This window comes from Zingiber officinale, chromosome 7A (assembly GCF_018446385.1).
Source record: "Zingiber officinale cultivar Zhangliang chromosome 7A, Zo_v1.1, whole genome shotgun sequence".
NCBI lineage: Eukaryota > Viridiplantae > Streptophyta > Magnoliopsida > Zingiberales > Zingiberaceae > Zingiber > Zingiber officinale.
Window position 1 is genome coordinate 65388451 of NC_055998.1, and position 6000 is coordinate 65394450.

Below are 6000 nucleotides of genomic sequence, written 5' to 3' on the forward strand. Positions count from 1 at the left end.
CTTTACTAATATTAACACTTGTATAAAATAAATAAAAACTAAATAGAGAAAAGAAGAGGCATAACTATTTACTTGGTTACAATTGGAAAGGTTGTTAATCCAAGGTTGATGAAAAGCTCAATATTGTCTCCTTCGGGTAGAGAAGTCTCTTACAGCAATCAAAGCTCACAATCACGAAACTAAATAGACAAGTAAATGATTACAAGTGTTGTTTCTCTCCTTTTTTCAGTTGTTTTTTAGCTTCTGGGGCTAGGACTATATTTATAACCCTAGTCGGGACATCAAGAAGGGTTCCAAGCGACTGGAGGGGGATAAAACTTTATCCCTACCGTAACGGATCACGTTTGATGTAATCTGGATAAGATTCAAGGTCCGAGTTCTTGCTCCGACTCTGCTCGCTCAGGTCCAGGTTCTTACTCCGACTTTGCTCGCTTAGGTCTGGGTCTTCTACTCCAGCTCTGGCTCTACTTGGGTGATCTCAGCCTTCTAGAATAGGGCTCACTCGAACCCAATTTTCGGCCTTCGAGTAAGCTTCTACTCCAACTTCTCATCCCTCGGAAACATCGTGTGCCTCCTTCTTGTCCGTCCGTGTACTCTTCCGCAGCACATCGTCCCTTGAACACATCAAGCCTATCGGCTCTCTCCCGTGTCGTCCTTCTCACTAGCTACATCTTTTGCTCGACTTCCTATGCTCCTAAGCTCTTGCACACTTAGACACAGGGTTAAACACCAACAAGACCTAACATGACTTGATTGATCACATCAAAATCACCTTGGGGTACCAACAGTAAAATCTAACCTTATCAGCAAGTGTGCAGGACTTAACAGGTCTAGAGGACTTGACACCAGGTTAAAATCCAACTAGATCTGTAGGACCTAATAACTACTAGTGTGGAAGTCCAGATAGACTAAGGAGTAACCTGATCCGGCGGAAAGTCTGACTTGGTCGTTGGGACCTAACAGCTGGCCGAAGTCGAGTTGGGTTTACGAACCTGACAACTGGTGGGAAGACCTGGTGGATCAAAGGCAAGTCAAGTGATTTTGCATGGGTAAGTAAGGTAAGTCACTCGAGGAGAATGTTCTAGTGAGGGTGAGTCTCAATTAGGGACTTTAGGCGCTGGTCTAATTTAGGTCCATTTTGAATATCTAAACTGAGACCATGTAATGTGAATCTAAAGGAAAGATATCTCAATAACCCACAATAAATGGAAGAAGAAAGAAAGAATGAACTAAATCGATAAGATTGATGAAAAGAATCTTGACCCAATGCTTAGGAAAGCATGAATCTTGGTATAGAAGATGGTAAACGCCACAACCTTGGGATGGAGGTTGATAATTCTTCGAACGCCACAAGGAAATGCTTTTATAAGTTCTAATTCAATGAAGAACCAACAAATGAGAGTCTCACCATGCTTTAGATTAAAAAATATGTCAAAGATACATGTGTGGTCATTACCCCTTTATTTATAGCTATAAGGTGACCAAAAACCCCTAAAAGGTCAAAAGAAAGCTCATTTAGTAAAGACCTATGTAGATTACTTAGCCATTTTAAGTTTATGGTTTTATTACAACCCAAATAAAAATAGAAATTGAGTCTAAATTGAGCCTACATATCCCTACTACATAGACATGAGACTTAAGTGCTAATTAAGCTCATCTAAGGCTTGAATTAAGTTGACTATGCCGAATGACTTACTCTTGGTCAAACCTTCTTCAACGGTAGCTTTGGCCTTCACATCTTCAATTAGTACATTAAGTGCTTCCTTTATCTTTCTAGCCTTATCCCTTGTAATTGGGTTTCCATTGATACATAATGGATCATCATTAATATCTAGAGTGGGTTGACCATGATCCATATCGTTAGCTTGTTGCTCTCTTTCTTTGACTCCATCATTCCCCCTTTCCCCAAAAGGATTTATCATGAAATCTTGATCACCTACATTAAAGGGAGAAAGATCAGAAACATTAAATGTAGCAATCACATTATACTCACCTAGTAAGTCAAGCTTGTATGCATTCTCATGATTCTAGCAATGACTTGAAATAGTTCATCTCCTCGTGGATGCAACTTAGTACGACGTTTAGTAGGGAATCTTTCCTTCCTCATATGAACCCAAACCCAATCTTCAGGTTCAAAGATCACTTTGTTTCGTCCCCTATTTGCTTGTATAGCATATTGTTCAGTCCTCTTTTCAATTTGCAATTGAACTTTTTCATGCAGTTGCCTCACAAACTCAGCTTTTCTGGTACTATCTAAACTGGCATACTCAGAGATAGGCAAAAGTGACAAATCTAAAGGAGTTAAAGGGTTGAACTCATATATCACATTAAAAGGTGAAAAATTAGTAGTAGAATGCATAGATCTATTATAAGCAAATTCAACATGTGGTAAACAATCTTCCCAACCTTTTAAATTCTTTTGAATGATAGCTCTCAATAAAGTAGATAAAGTTCGATTTACTACCTCAGTTTGTCCATCTGTTTATGGATGATAAGTTGTAGAAAACAACAGCTTTGTTCCCAATTTTTCCCATAGTGTCTTCCAAAAGTAGCTTAGGAACTTTGCATCACGATATAAAACTATGCTCTTCGGTACTCCATGAAGCCGCACAATCTCCCTAAAAAATAGATCAGCAATATAGTTAGCATCATCTATTTTCCTACAAAGAATAAAATGAGCTACTTTAGAAAATCGACCCACAATGATAAAAATATCCATACTTCGTTTAGACCTTGGTAATCCTACAACAAAGTCCATGGAAATATCAACCCAAGGTTCACTAGGAATTGGTAATAGTGTATACAATCCATGAGGTAAAGATCTAGATTTTGCTTGCCTATATATAATATACTTCTCACAAAACTTGACTACATCTCATTTCATGTGTGGCCAAAAGAAATGCTCTACCAACACTTCTAGAGTTTTTCTTACTCTAAAATGTATCATTAGTCCCCACCATGAGCTTCTTGGATTAATAATTCCCTTAATGAATAATTAGGGACACACAACCTATTCACTCTAAAAAGAAATCCCTCATGCCTATAAAACTGCCCAAATGCAGCATGTTCACAAACATCAAACATATTTCCAAAGTTAGGATCATTAGAATATAGATCTTTAATGTATTCAAATCCTAACAATTTAGTGTTCAAAGTAGAGATCAAGGTATACCTTCGAGACAAAGCATCTGCAACAATGTTTTCCATACCTTGTTTATATTTGATCACATAAGAGAATGATTCAATAAACTCCACTCATTTTGCATGATGTCTATTCAACTTACTTTGGCTCTTCAAATGCTTCAACGATTCATGATCAGTGTGAATGACAAACTCTTTGGGCCACAATGTTGCTAAGTCTCTAAAGCCCTCACCAATGCATACATCTCCTTGTCAGAAGTTAGATAGTTCAAAGCTGTCCCGTTGAGTTTCTCACTAAAATAAGCAAGAGGTCGACCTTCTTGTATTAGCACAGCTCCAATACCTATTCCTGATACATCACACTCAATTTCAAAAGTTTTAGCAAAGTTAGATAATACAAGTAATGGTGCAGAACTTAGCTTCTCCTTAAGTAAGTTGAAAGCTGAAACTTGTTCACTATCCCAATGAAACCCAACATTTTTTTAACAACTTTAGTTAAGGGTGCAGCTATAAAACTAAAATTTTTAACAAACCTCCTATAGAAACTTGCCAACCCGTAAAAGTTACGTACCTCAGTTATTATTTTTGGTGTTGTCCACTCACAAATTGCCTTAACCTTTTCTTCATCAACTGTTATTCCCTTAGCACTGTTGGAACTCCAAGGTTTTTTTGATGTGATCAAACAAGTTAAGTTAGGTTATGTTTGATTTAACCCCTATGTCTAAGTGTGCAGGAGCTTAAGAGCACAGGAAGTCGAGCGAAAGACGCGACTAGCGAGAAGGACGACATGGGAGAGAGCCGACGGGCTCGATGCGTCCGAGAGACGAGGTGCCGCGTTAGAGTACACCGGTGGACAAGAAGAATATATGCGACGTTTGAGGGATGAGAAGTCGGGGAGGAAGGCTACTCGAGGAGAAGGTCAGAAATTAGATTCGGGTGAGACCTATTCTGGATGGCTAAGATCACCCAAGCGAGTAGAACCGGAGTGGAAGACCTGAACCGAGGTGAGCAGAACCGGAGCAGAGGGCCCGAATTAAAAAAGTCAACTATGTTGACTTTTGTGGGTCCGGGCGCTCGGAACCCTTCCGGGCACCCAGAACTCAACGTTTATCAGAATCGACGTGTATGTTAACCAACACGTTGGGGGATAGAATTCTATCCCACTCTAGGCTCCCGGAATCCTTCCAGACACTCGGAATTGTGCTATAAATATAGTTATACTTTCAATAGTTCAGACAATAACTTGTAATCCATTTTTTTTGTTCTACTTTCATTTATGAGCTGTTAACATTGTAAGAGGCTACTCTACCTGAAGAAGATCATCATAAAGTGTGTTTCATTTTTCTTGGATTAGCAATCTTCTAATTACAAACCAAGTAAGTCTATGTTTTTGTCTCTATAATTAGTCTCTTAGTGTTTTATTACAAGTGTTCTTTATTAAACTATAAGTCAAGAAAGGGTTGAGTTTATTTTTGCAGGGCAATTCACCCCTCCCCTCTTGCCAGCCACCAATGGTCCAACAAGTGGTATCAGAGCTAGGTCGCTTTAGAAAGACTAACCGCTGACCGAAGAAAAGAAACCAATAGCCATACCAAGCATCGTTCCACCAAAATTCGAGGGAGACTTCGCACACTGGAAACGTCGAATGGAGGTATTTCTAGAAACTGACTTTGAGATTCGTTTAATAATCAAGTATAGTTTTGTAGCTCCTACGAATCAAAATGGAGAGGAGAAGGAAGAAAGTTTTTAGACGAAGGAAGAACAAAATGATTCCATAGCAAATAACCGAGCAGAATATAACTCGCATAAGCTACTCGTCAGTCAAAGAACTCGGGAAAAATTCCTGAAACTCCACAAAGGCACATCCAAAACCAAGCTTATAAGATGAGACATACTTCAGAACAAACTGACGAATATCCATCTGGAAAGAGGTGAGAAGGTAGCCGATTTACACACGAAGGTCAAAGAACTAATCACCGGACTCAAAAACCTCGGTGAAATGGTAACCAACCGGGACTTGATACGCTACGCACTCAATGCCTTTCCCAGGACTCCAGAATGGAGCTCGATAATCGATGCCTACTACATTTCAAAGGACCTGGAAGTAAGTACCCTAGAGGAACTCTTTTCTACTATAGAATTATATGAAACCAGATATGTAGGTACAACAAAAGAATCAAGCTAGATTATGACACTAAATGCAACCAAGAAGGATGAACCTGAGTTAGACTCAAAAGAAAATCAAGAAGCTTACATGGTAAGGAATTTCAGAAAATTCTTTAGATCTAACAAATTTAAAGAAATGCAGAACAAGAAAAATCCAAGAAACAGAAGAAGGGTTCGATGCTACCAGTGTTAAAAGGAGGGACACTTAAAAGAGGTCTGCCCAGAACTCAAAAAGGAAAAAGGCAAGATGCCTAAGCAAAACAAGCACAAGACTCTAACTGCTACCTGGGACGACAACTCATCATCAGAATCATAAATAAAAGAATATGCTGGACTAGCACTGATGGCAAGCCATGAAGAGCAAAGTACCTTAGAAGCCAGTATCGATGAAGGGGGATTGACATCAGATGAATGCATCGAAGCAGGGGGAGAGTCAGGCTTCAAGTCTGATATGGTAAGTGAGGTATGCCTCTTACCTCCTAATCTATTTTGGTATTAAGTCTATGGAAAAATCTATGTACAAGTTAAAAAATAAAAATGATAAATTAAAAAATAAAAACTTAGAAATAAAAAGAATTTTAGCAAAATAAGATTTTGAAAAGGTAAAACTTGAAAATGTTAAATTAAAAGAACAAATAGAAAACTTGAAAAATTCTATATGTTCAAATGTTTCTATTTTTAGAAAATATAGAG